The sequence below is a fragment of the Pleurodeles waltl genome, chromosome 3_1 (assembly GCF_031143425.1).
Source record: "Pleurodeles waltl isolate 20211129_DDA chromosome 3_1, aPleWal1.hap1.20221129, whole genome shotgun sequence".
Lineage (NCBI taxonomy): Eukaryota > Metazoa > Chordata > Amphibia > Caudata > Salamandridae > Pleurodeles > Pleurodeles waltl.
Window position 1 is genome coordinate 1499990239 of NC_090440.1, and position 14152 is coordinate 1500004390.

The window sequence follows — 14152 nt, forward strand, 5'->3', positions numbered from 1 at the left end:
AGGTGCATGTCCTGCCTTCTACATACATGGCACCATGCTCATAGGGCTAGCTAGGGCGTACCTTAGGGGTGACTTACATGTAGTAAAAGGGGAGTTCTGGGCCTGACAAGTAAATTTAGAAGCCAGGTCCCTGTGGCAGAAAACTGCACACACAGGCCATGCACTAGCCGGCCTGAGATAGGTTTGAATGGCTAATCCAGTGGGTGGCGCAAGCAGAGCTTCAGGCCCACTAGCAGCATTTAATTTACAGGCCCTGGGCATAGGGATACCACTTTACAAGGGACTTGCAGGTAAATTAAATATACCAATTAGGTACAAGCCAATCATACCAAGTTTACAAGGAAGAGCACATGCAGTTTAGCAATGATTAGCAGTGAAAAAGTGCTTAGAGTCATAACGTCAGCCAACAAGGGTCAGAAAAATAAGGATGAAAAAGGCAAAAAGTTTGGGGATAACCCAGTCCAACAAATGTAATATCTTTCTCTAGAAGAACTAGGCAGGGCTGCCGCTGCTCACCATTATTATTCGTATTATACATAGACCCCTTCTTGATCAAACTGGAGGAGTGTGCAGCTATTAATCCAATTTTTCATTACGGTGAGAGTTATACGGTATTTGCCTTTGCCTATGACACGGCAGTGACCACAACAGATCCAGGGGGAGCTGCTTATGTAATTGAAAGGCTGACTAAGTTGTTTGGAATATATTCTGGCTACATATTAAAGGGCCGTTTCTAGTTGAGTATATTTGGGTATCAGAGTCACTGCTGCATTAGATCAACTGGTGGAGCTAAACATGGCCCAGTTGTTGCCTAAAATATAAAGATATTTGGAGGGAATTCAATACTTAGATCTTTCCCTTCTAGGCCGCTGCAATGTATTCAAAATGAGTATCTTGCCTAAAGTATCATATCATTTCTGATCCATTCCTTTAGAGTTTACTGGAGGCTAGTTAAGCAAGTTAGAGGCAATCGGTAGCAACTTCTTGTGGGGTTACACCAAACCTATAAAGGCTTTGACATATATGACCCTCCCAAGGACCCGGGGTGGATGGGTGGTCCTCATTTCAACATTATACTGTTATGCATGTTTTCTTCTATATATTACTATATTAATTACTGGAGCGACGGAGTGGAGGAATCATGCAGAGTCTCCCTCTATCTATGAAATGATGCTCCGTTCTGAGGCTAAAAGATGCTTTTTGAGAACCTAGCTACTTAAAAAAAAAGATTCAAGGTTTTATGGGCTACATATGGGCCACATATGCGATATGGCACATCTAAAACAGTGGTTTCCTATTGGGAGGATTAACTTTTATACCACTTTATCCGCCTCACCCCCTCTCCCTCCCGTATTTCAAGGCACTGTCCTGGATAACTGGGAACAGCGAGGGATAACCATGATTGACGATTTATATGTCCACACCCTACTGAGATCCTTCACGGTATTGTATGTGACTCAGAATCATTTATTTAAGTTTTAGCCAGTGCTGGATTTTGTTTATCGTCAGGAAAAAAGAATGGTCCCCTATAAATAAGACACCTATAACAGAAGCAATCAGGCATAGGGATAGGATAGTGGCCCTCTACAACTCATTATTAGATATTCAGAATGATGATCTTGCTCTCCAGAATGAAAAATGGGGTATGTGTACTGGTAAAGAAGGGTCATGACTGGAAGACTTGAGATAGCAGAAAATGCTTTTCTGACAGCTAACTTGAAAACCCAACATTATAAGACACTATTTCATTTGTATTATATTCCGGCCAAGGTCACTAAATGGGGTGGCTCTGACAGAAAATGTAATTGCTGTGGTGGGGGGGGGCGAAGGCTGAGATTAAACACATGGATTTTTGCTGCCTTAAGTTGAAGCCTATGTTTCAGGCAATGGAGCAGTTTCCCAGTTATATTGTCAAGAGTCAGGTTTGTTTTACACCAGCATTAGTATTACGGGGGATAGTGGATCCAGCAGAAAAAAATAGATGCATAACAAAAGAAAGGTATATTTTATTTATTGCCATGGCAACAGTATGGATCTATATTGCTTTGGACCAGTTGAGAGTTGATCCCCTGGCCCTCAAAATTTGGAGAGCGAGGTATTTGGCCATCTACAACATGGAACTCAGTCGGGCTGGACTGTTCCCTCGGGGAACAGGGTCAAGACTGATTTGCATATGGCTGGGTCCAAACTGGAATGGCATGGGCAGCAAACAAATGATGGATTTAGGCCCAGACCTCTGAACTGGGGGTGAATGTTTGAAATTGTTCAGCATTTCGTCCATCATTTGTTCTTTTTGCACTGAGTCTATATAGGCTCAAAGGCGATAGGAAGCAACAATGGGGGGAGCAGATTTTGTCAACAATGACGAAGGTGGTGATTATTAACATGGTGGTAAACACCACCCCGCTGGCGGTGGCGGTAACTACCACCAACAGGCTGGCGGTCCAGACCGCTAAATAATGAAGCCAAGTAGCAGTCCATCTACACACTGTCATCTTTGTAGTCCCGATGAGGACGGAGGGGGCCACCCAAAGGCCGGCGGTAATGTCCTACTCACCCACCAAATAATGAAACACAAGACCACCATCAATTCCGGGGCGGGAACCACTGCCAGGCAAAGTGTGGTGGAAATGAATAATATAAAAGGACACACTCACCAGAAACACACACAACATGCCAACGCAGACATAGAGAGAGAGTTGGAAATCATGCCAGTGCTGCTCCTTGCCATATACCTCCACGACCGTGACCACCAACGAAGACGATGACGGTAAGTACCTCAACCTAGTAGACATAGGAAGAAAGGGCACAGTTACACACCCACCCCACCCACCCTGCAACACACTCCCAAACCTTTCCACATCCCAAGCCATACATACCATAACAAGATGTACTTACACTATATTGTGCCAACAGCATTACTGGGCCCTGAAATGTATTGAACAAAAAAGGTATTGTCCAAATAAGTCCATTGGCCAGTCCATTGCAAATACCCTGAAGGGCAAATAAATAGGCCAAATTTGACTCCCACATGTGCAAAGGGTACTCTACTTGAAAGGGGCATCAATGGGGCAGCCAGGCACCTCAGGGAACAGGGTCAGGGGGTGGTGGGGTGGGGACTTACATCTAGAGGAGGGGCTTGGGCTTAGGTTTGGGAGGTGGAGGGGGTTTGGGCTTGCCCTTAGAAGGAGGGGGAGTGGGCTTGGACCGGGGGTGGCAGAGGGACCTGAGGCAACATGAGGCTTCTTCCTCCCTGGGGAAGGGACACGTGAATGGGAATGGCAGACTGGGACAGTCTTGGATGTGGAAGGAGTGAACAAGGCAAGGAGATGGGCACTTTTAGGGACAAGAGGGGTGGGCCAGTGGGTTTGAACAGGTCACTACGGGAGAAGAAAAGCTTCTTAGGGGCAGTTGGAGGGGATTTGGAGGCTGGTCTGGGACTGGAAATAAAGGGAGTGTTTGTATCCGGTATAGGTGTGCTGGACATTCATGCAGGTGCCTGTAAAGTATGTTAATGTGTGGTGGGTGTGCGTGGTGTGGATGTCTGCAAATGTTTGAGTGTTTTGGGAGGAGGGGGGTTGGCACAGTGGGACAAGACAGGCTGCCAGTGTACATGGATGTTGTCTGGGTGTCTGTGAGTCTGGTAAGTGTGCTGCAAGTGTCTGTCAATGTAGTTTTGGTGAGTGCAGGTGTGGTGTCTGTGGTACATGTCTGGATGTCAGATTTTGTGGTGACTGCATGAATGGGGCAGCAGCAGTGACTGAGGTGTAGTGCGTGTGGGTATGCATGGTGGGGGTGACAGACAGTATAGTGGGGAGGATGACACACTCGGGGAAGTGGATGTTGTTTTGTGTGCTGTGGTATGTTGGGTGTGTGCCTGCCTGTGGTTGGAAGTGTAGTGCTTGTGTTTGTCTGTGTGCTTCTTATGTGTTGACATGTATGCATGGCTGTCTGTACGTATGCTTGTGATGGGTGAAGGGAGTGGGGTGCTGGAAGGGATAGAGGTGGTGGGAGGGGGAGGGGAGACAGAAAGACCAGGAACACTGGCTGCTATCAAAGAGGACGCCAGAGCCAGACATGGCACTATGAATGCCTTCCAGGTATGCATTGCATTGGTGCATCTGGGATGCTAGCCCCTGGATGGCATTCACAATGGTTGTCTGCCCCACAGAGATGGTCCCCAGGAGGTCAATGGCCTCCTCCGTGAGGGCAGCAGGGCTGACTTGGGCAGGGAATGAGGTGCCTGGGTGAGCGGCATGGGCAACTGGGTGGGGAGCAACTGGGAGGGCAGTGATGGCATGCGGGGTGGCAGAAGATGACAGAATGGGTGTGCCCAGTATGGTCTGCCACACAAGGGAGCTCCCATCGGAGGAGGTATCAGAGTCACTACCCTCAGTGGTAGTTTCCTCCCCCATGGTATTCCCCTCGCCCTCCAACCCACTGATCCCCTTGGCGTCCCCACTCACTGGTGCCACTGCTCCCTCACCAGATGATTCTGATGTACACAAAGGACACAAGAGCACAGGGGTGGAGAGACAAAACAAGGGAGACCTTTGTCAAAACCTGAATATGTGTACATCTCTGGTTCACACACACTTCCATCCAGGTCGCACACTTACACGCAGCACATACAACATATGTCATGATTGAGCCCCTGACTAGTGGCCATTACCCCAGAACACACCACATTAACCACAGAAAACACGGACCTGATCCACAGTGTGGAGTATACCCATGAGACACCATGCGCAGCCAGTGCACTTACAAGTCCATGAGGCTACAAAGCATAACAGATGACAGAAAGGGGACCCCCCATGGGCCTATGAAGACTGCCCAAACGGGCCCTCACAACATCCCAGGGACTTTGAGGAGGCAGGAATGCAGGAACACACCTGTCCAAGTACCTGTCACTAGAATGCATACATACCACAGCACCAACATCCATCCATCAAAGCAGTATCACAACACTGTTTTGGTACTCACTCCCTTGTGGCTGCTGTGCTGCCTTCAAGTGCACGTCCAAATGCAGATAGGCCACCGCCAGAATGTGGGCCATTAGGGGGGGTCAGAGTCTGACGGGTACCCCTTCCTCATTGGGAGGCCTTTCCCTGCTGGGCCTCTCCGGTCGACCTGTCCCAGCGCCTCAGGTCCTCCCACCACTTCCTGCAGTGGGTGCTCTGCCGGTTGTAGACCCCAGGGTCCGCACTTCTGTGGCGATGGCTTGCCACAGGCCTTTTTTTTGATGAGCGCTGACCTTCATGGGACACACAGAGCAAAGAAACAGACATCAGTGTGTGTGCACCGAATACAGATGACATGCCGTTCCCTACGGAACGGCCATTGGTGAAAGTCATGTTATCAACTCACATACGGTACATGCCAGACAGTCTACGGCTGGGAAGTCACACATTAAAACCCACATGCATACAGACATCCACCACAATCACACACATCTAAGGATGAGAGACGCCAACTCACCTGCTCCTCTGGTCGCCCATACCACTTGGCATAGAGGGGTACCCTGTCCACCAGCTTCTCCAGTACCACCGCGTTGAAGGCCAGGGCCTGTTCCCTGGTGACCCATGCCATCTCAGGACCAGAGTCAGGACACAGCAGCACAAGCAGTTGAGTACTACCCTGCATGGAAATCAGGAGTCAAGTGTCTGATGAAATGGCATTGGTACCGTGACGGCGATCATGATTGGCCCAGGTTCCCCATTGATAACCAGGTAAATGAATGATCGGGTGCTCGGAGGTGAACACCGCCTTCCACCATGACAACTAATGCCAGAAAAATGAAGTCACTTCCACTCCCTCATACCTGGATGGCAGAAGGCTGCCATTTTGTTACCACCACATCACCATAGCCTGGCCAGGGGTCTCATCCAGGGCCTCCAAATCTCCGACCTAGTAGCTTGCTGACATGAGTCTAGGATCCTCACATGTACCCATCTTTGAAATTGTGTTCACACTGGGATGCCATTAAGACAGAGTTAACTCAGCACACATATGCCTGACGGTGCACTTCATACTTTGCATCTGTGTGTGTTACCTACGTGTCACACTTACAATGATACAGTGACATCATGTGATGTAGGTGTATGTTGATACTCAATATGTGTACTTTCCTCCACCATCGGCACAGACCCATGTGGCGAGGGAGGACCCCATCTGTTTACAGACCTCTAGTTGATTTGGAAACTATGGAGGACGTAACATCTTTATCACCTACAGACTCAATAGAGTTCCTATCCCTGACCTCAGTGCATTAATGGATCCTGTACTGAAACTTGCAAATCAGAATAAGCATGCCATCCCTACAACTGTGCAAGTGCTATCTGTACTCCATTTTTTGGCTACAGGCTAATTTCAGGTGACAGTGGGCATGGGTGCAGGGGTCTCACAGCCAATATTCAGCCTCATCCTGTCAAAATTACTGGATGAATTTATCCAACACCTGCAAACATATGTCCAATTTCCCCAAAAGGCTGAACTTCCTGCCATCAAATCTGTATGTTATGCCTTTGCCCACATCCCACATGTGATTGGTGCCATTGAGTGGAACCCACATAGCTCTCATACCCCAAAGAGTGAATGAACAGGTGTACAGGAATCGAAAAAACTATCACTCCATGAATATACAATTGGTGTGTAGTGCTGACCAGTATATTTCACATGTCAAAGACAGGTTCCCAGTCTCGGTCCATGATTCCTTTGTCATGAGAAACAGCAGTGTACCACACTTGATGGAACAACTACAAGGGGACAGAGGAAGGCTCATAGGTGAGCGTTTATGACACTGGATCTGTACATAGCTGACAGCCAGACAATATGCATGTGAAGTCAGTTTCTTATGGTCCTGTTTCACCAACTTTTGTGGGTGATTCTGGCTACCCTAACTTGAAATGGCTTCTGACACCTGTGAGGAATCCCAGGACAGATGCAGAGAGAAATTATAATGAGGCCCATTGACGTATTAGGAGGGTGATTGAGTGCACTATGGGCCTTATTTATACTTTTTGGTGCAAAACTGCACTAACGCAGTTTTGCACCAAAACGTTTTGCACCGGCTTGCACCATTTTTTAGCACCAGCTGGGAACCATATTTATGAAATGGTGCAAGCCGGTGCAAAGGGTAGGCTAGCGTAAAAAACAAAAATGATGTTAGGCAGGTTAGAGTCAAAATAAATGACTGTTTGCACTGAATTGGCGTCATTTGTTTTACTCTAATTCAGTGCAAAACTAACTCCATATTTATACTTTGGTGCTAAACCTGTCTAGCACCAAGGCCCTGATTTATACTTTTTTTTAAATGTGGGCCATCAGTCTGGGAGAAACTGGTGTGGGGTCGTTTGGCTAGAGCTGATGATGGTGGCTGGGTGGTAGGGCTGTCAGTGGAATCCTGGGTGGGGCTGTTAGAGAGTGACAGTCCAGGACTGTGTGAGGGCCCAGAATATTCCTCACTTTCCATACATCCCTCTCCACTCTCCTGAAAGGGGCCTCTATCTCCGTGTGGGGCACAGGCACGCCTTGGCGTTTCTGTCCGGATGGCATGGGTGTTGGTGCCTCTGGAGGTGGAATGGACATGTGGGTGTCAGGTACTTTTTTGGCAAGTGATGCACAGCTCTGACCTATTTTGTGCTTATATTCCCCATTGTCCATATCTTTTGCATTTTATATGGGGCTCCGAGGTGCATTATGGGCGCTGTAGTGCCACTGGGAATCCATGCAGGGGTAGTTGACTGTGCACAGGGGGCAGGATGGAGGTCAGTTTGGAGGATTGTGGGCATGCAGGGTAGTTGTATGTGGGTGTTGTGGACTGGGTGGGGATGGGGTCCTGGTGGTAGTAAAAGGGGTGGGGTGATGCATGCATTATAGGTGGGGTGACTGTTAAGGTATTATAGTTGACTTAGCCGAGTCCAGTCCTCCAGTGAGTCCAGTGAGGACCTCCGGGTGCAGGATGGCCAGGAACTTCTCCTCCCAGTCAGTGTAATTGGCGGGTGTAAGAGGGGGACCTCCACCAGTCTTTCGTACAGCAATGTAGTACCTGGATGCCATTGACTGAACCTCTTTGCGCAGGTCGTTCCATCTCTTCCCGATGTCATCCCTTGTGCGTGGATAGTTTCCCACTGCATTGACCTTCTTGACAATCGTCTTTCATAGCTCCCTCTTACTGGCCATGGGTGTCTGCTACACCTGTGCCCCGAATAGTTGTGGCTCGACCTTAAGTATTTTGTCGACCATGGTCCTTAGCTCCCTATCTGTGAAGCGGGAGTGCTTAAGGGGGGCCATGGTGTGTGTTGTGGGTGGTGTGTTGTGGGTGTATTGGTGAGGGTGCTGTTGTGTGGTTATGTGTGTGGGTTATATAAGGTGTTTGGGGTTTGTATGTGTTTTGGTGGTGTATTTGTACGTGTGATTTGTGTGATGTTGTATTCAGTGTATGCGTGTTGTGTTGTCAATCTCAGTTGTGCTATTGCCACTGCAAAGAATTGTCGGGTGTGTATGTGTGTAGTGTTGTGGATGTGTGTGGGTTTCAAAGTTGCCAATGTGTGCATTTGTTGTTGGTGGGTCACATTGCTGGTCCATACCGCCAAAGGTCGTTCGGCATCCACTATCTGTCACGCTGATTTGTGCTTCATTATTTAGTGGGCGGAGGATTTGTCTGCATTGCCGTGGTGGGGTGTACTGCCTTTCCACCGTCGTAGGCCCTGGCGGTGGGTGGAGGTTGCAGGATTTGTGTAGGTTTGACTTTTTGGCATCATAATTCGGCGGTGTCCTGTCTTCCGCCACTGGCAGCCTTTTGGTCACTGTTGCCATAGCGGTCGGCGGAGATTGCCACCAAGTTCGTAATGAGGACCTAAGTGTTTGGAGAATATTGCTATGCATGAGACTGTACTACAGTTTCCTTATCCTGGATTTGCTTTCTGGCCCCCAGGGCTATCTTTGCCTCCTGGCCACTTTTCGTATATAGGGATTGGAGGAGGAGTGGTGCAACTTAGCAGCTCCTCCTCCTAGTCTCTTGAATTTATGGTGATGTTAGCTCCACGTGTTTCAGTTTTCGTAACTCTCCACCTTAAATGCAATGCCTCAGTCAAGACTGGTATTGGTAGGGGGAAGGATCTGGAAGGTTCGGTATAATGGAAAGTCTTGTAGAAGTCCTTAGGTTTTTGTTTCTTGTTTTATGGTTTTGCTGTAAACAATGATCAATTGTATTTTAGAAGTATGGCTGCCTTGCCCTAAAATAAAAAAGTAAGACAAAAAAACATTTATAAGCAATCTGTTCAGCAAATATTTAATCCTAAAAATGCATTTTGAATTGATTTTTTGGCTGCTCAAGTGGTAAATCATCTTCCAGTGCCACCCTGCTATCACCAATGTTAAGGGACTGGCACTCGCATTCTAAAAATGACTACTGAGAATTTGTGTTCTACAACGAACACAAGCACTTGGGCTGCTTCAGTGTATCTCACTGTCCTGATGGTTCGAATTTGCCCAAATGGTATGCATCATGGCGTCATGACATTACAATCAGTAATTCTGCGTCACAAGAGTAATGCAGAATTACTGAATTATTCCAATTTTGTCGAAGTAATAAAAATAACTCCTCGGTCTACTCGACTCCAGGGTACATGCATTTATCCTCTTCCATGTACCTCCCTCAAAGGATAGGTCATTGTAATACTTCCATCTGGGTTGTCGTTGGTATTCTTGACATTTGCCCAGCTTTTACTTTTTCTTTCTATTTCTGTCTTTTCCTTGCCCAACCGTCACTTAATTAATCTAAACAGCTACAACGCTGTATGCAACCTCCTAGTTCCTTAATATGTAGGTTCATCTCAGATGTCCTTATGGTCCCATTCACTTCGTCTTCTAACTGAACTCTACACCTCATCTGCAAAGGTTTACTTCTAAGGTCTATGTTATACTCATTTGCCAATTTTGTTAATTGGTCTTGTGCTTGAGTGGCACCGCAAGTATTATCCTGCTCAAAAATATAGGTGCATTATCCTGATACTGATCTACATGACTAAGGTCTAGACTCTCTTAATTAGCTACTCCAACTCTAGCCTTAACCTGGTGTTGGACTTTTGCTTATGCAGGGTCATCCCCAGTCTTTTTGCCTCCTGCCTCCTATTTTTTTCTGACCTGTTGCGGTTGGCTTTTCAACTCTGAGCACTTTACCACTGCTAACCAGTGCTAAAGTGCATATGCTCTCCGTGTAAATTGTATGTAATTGGTTTATCCATGATTGGCATATTTGTTTTACTGTTAAGTCCCTATTAAAGTGCACTAGAGGTGCCCAGGGCCTGTAAATCAAATGTTACTAGTGGGCCTGCAGCACTGGTTGTGCCACCCACACAGGTAACCCTGTAATCATGTCTCAGACCTGCCACTGCAGTGTCTGTAAGTGTATTTTTACACTGTAAATTCGACTTGGCAAGTGTACCCACTTGCCAGGCCTAAACCTTCCCTTTTCTTACATGTAAGGCACCCCTAAGGTAGGCCCTAAGTAGCCCCAAGGGCAGGGTGCAGTGTGTGGATAAGGTAGGACATATAATGATGTGGTTTATATGTCCTGACAGTGAAATACTGCCAATTTAGTTTTTCACTGTTGCAAGGCCTGTCTCTCTCATAGGATAACATGGGGGCTACCTTTAAATATGATTAAAGTGTAGATTCCCCTAGAGAGTAGATGGACATGTGGAGTTTGGGGTCCCTGAACTCACAATTTAAAAATACATCTTTTAGTAAAGTTGATTTTGAGATTGTGCTTTGAAAATGCCACTTTTAGAAAGTGAGCATTTTCTTGCTTAAACCATTCTGTGACTCTGCCTTGTTTGTGGATTCCCTGTCTGGGTCAGTTTGACAGTTGCGTTGTTTTTCACCTCGCACTAGACAGTGACACAAAGGGGGCTGGGGTGTAACCTGCATTTCCTGATTAGCCATCTCTGCTAGGAGGGAGGGGTGGACTGTGCCTGCCTCTGACAATGCTGGCTCCAACCCCCTGCTGTGTGTCTGAGGCCTTGCCTGGGCAAGGCAGGATTTCACAAGTAGGTGTGAGTCCCCTTTGAAGAAAGGTGACTTCAAAGACTAAAATGGGTATAAGAAGGGCACCCACACCTACAGACTTGAGAAAACACTTCTGGAACCAAGAGGAACCTCTGCCTGGAGAAGAACTGATAGCTGAGGAAGAAGTGCTGCCCTGCCTGTGACTGTGCTTTGTGGAGCTTTCCTGCAGTGCTGCTTCTGCCAGAGTAAGAGGGCAAAGACTGGACTTTGTGTGCCTTCCATCTTGTGAAGAAATCTCCAAGGGCTTGAGTTAGAGCTTGCCTCCTGTTGTTTGAAGTCTCAGGGACAGCAAAGACTTCTCTCTGCCAGCACCTGGAGTCTCTGGAGAGACTCCTGCCCCGACAAGTGGTGCCCTATCCTGTCCCTGGGCCCTTGAAAGGAAAGCTGGTGGAAATCCAAGGAAATCGACTTTGGACGACTCCGGACCGACGCCACTGCTGAATCCGGTAACGCCGCCTGCACCTGACGCCGTGACCTTCGCTGGAACGCGACGCTCTTCGCAGGCCCGACGCCGCTGCAGCCCCGCTGAAGTCCGCGACTCCGTGGATGTCGCCGCACCACGTCGTGACCGACGCCGCTCGAAGTGCGTGGATTCAACGTTTCGCACAGACGCCGCGATCCCCGACTTCGCGCATCGGCTTGTTTTCACTCTTCACCAAAGGTACTGTACTTGGGGGTCTACACGACTCCGTGTCCAGCGCCATGGTGTCGGCTTGTTGGGAACGACTCCGTCACGACCCCGTGTTAACATCTCATCGAAGCATTTTTGTTTCTAAGCGCTATTTTTGAGTTTAATCTCTAAAAATTCATAACTTGACTTGTGTATGTTGGATTTTTGTCGTTTTGGTCTTGTTTTGTTGGGATAAATATTTCCTATTTTTCTAAACTGGTGTTGTGTCATTTTGTAGTGTTTTCTTTAAGTTACTGTGTGTGTTGGTACAAATACTTTACACCTAGCACTCTGAGGTTAAGCCTACTGCTCTGCCAAGCTACCAAGGGGGTAAGCAGGGGTTAGCTGAGGGTGATTCTCTTTTACCCTGACTAGAGTGAGGGTCCTTGCTTGAACAGGGGGTAACCTGACTGTCAACCAAAGACCCCATTTCTAACACCTGGAAATATCTAAAGGTCTCAAACTTGACCGCACGCTGTAACACTTGTTCATCTTCTATTAACTCAGTCTCTCCTATGCCTGGAGATTCTCCAATCAATCACAGTACCACTCTAAAGTCCAAGAATTTCATGATGCCTCGGTCAACTGGGGTCATTAAAGCTACAGTTGCACCTTGTCCAAAGCAAAAAGAGCAAGTGATGGACGGAATGCTGAACAATGTCAAACATTCACCCCAGTACAGAGATCTGGGCCTAAATCCATTGTTTTTTTGCTCCCGATGCCATTCCAGTTTGGACCCAGATATATGCAAATCACTCTTTACCCTGTTCCCCATGGGAACAGTCCAGCCTGAACTGCCAGGCCAAGTCCTCCCTGGGCTAGAAACAAGCATCCTAGGACTGGTTTCAGGGTATCACCCTTCATCAGCCAGGCTAACTTGAATCCAGTGGCACAGTGAGCAAGGGACCCACGTCTGGGCATACCCTTCCCACTTAGGGCAACACAAAAGGATGATGGACAGAGTGCTGAACAATGCAAGCACTTACCCCCAGGCACAGATCTGGGTTTAATCCATCATTCCTTTGCTCACCATGCCACCCCAGTTTGAACCCATCTATATGCAAATCAGTCTTGACCCTGTTCCTTATGGGAACAGTCCGGCCCAAACTGCCAAGCCAGGACCTCCCTGGGCTGGAAACAAGCATCCTAGGACCGGTTTCAGGGTATCAACCTTCTTTAGCCAGGCTAGCTTGACTCCAGTGGCATGGGGAGCCTTGTCCAAAGGCCATACAAATTGGTTGGGTTTCCAAATTGACTTGTGAGTTATCTGTCTTAGGTGTAATAACAGTGACCGACATTTTAGCACTAACTCCAAAAACTATATGCCTCAAGGCCATAGATATCAGGGCAGTTACAGTGTCAATGTCTGGGTCATTATAACAGGAGTAGTCAATCCAGGGATAGATGCAAGTGGGATAGTAGTAATCAGAACAGCCAAGTACATTGCCACTCCCAGTACCATTGCCATCTCCAGAAAATAGGGCAACGTTATATGGTGGTGGTTGAGAGGACAGCTATTCATCCAGGAAATCATTGCTAGAATCTCATCATAAATCTCATCATCTTTCTCTACCTGGTCTTTTTTCTTCTGAGATATCTCCCTCATCAGTACTGGGAAAAACTTAGCTCCCCCAATCATGTCTCATCTCAACATTTGCTGTTCTGTATCCCATTTAGCATCCAGTAAAATACAAATTGCCTTTTTTGCTCCTTTAAGATACTTTTCTTTATCCTTTGAATGTGCTGGATGCTCCCAATTATTCAAAGCGTGGTGAACTGCAAGGATCCTTCTTTCTTAGTTATCTCGTTCCATTGTTTAAACCAAATACTAAGTGCGGAGTCTGACATTTATGGCCATGTAATGACCTAAAGTACGTTCTGGTAGAGCTTGGTTGCCCTCTTGAATACCAACTCTCACTTCTTTCTGAATCAAATCTCTTAAAGCTTTAAAACTTTCATTTTTATGGTGATTTCAGTAATTAAGGAGGTAGTGAATGGTATTGATCGCACATCAAGAACAGTGTCCACAGTGGTAAAGTGTATAGAGATGATAGATGGTTAGTGCGTGTGGTCTGGTTCCCCACTACCAGAAAAGGCACTGTAAAGTGTAACAGGTACACAGTATGAAATGAACAGAGATAACCACTGCACTCATATAGAGTATTGCTCAGTTATTGTAAAAAGCATAATGCACATTGTAAGTCCAAAAACAAGTAATGCAGAGTCCTTCGTTAGGTTCCAGTAGATCTTTATTCGGACTGTAGTTGTCACTTCATAGTTACATCCATGTATGTACAGCCAGTAAGTCTCAACAGATACAGCCGACACGTGTTTCGTCACACTTGTGACTTTATCAAGGCTATGGAGTAGTGGACCAAACTGTAACTCCCAAGAATACGTAAATACTGTATC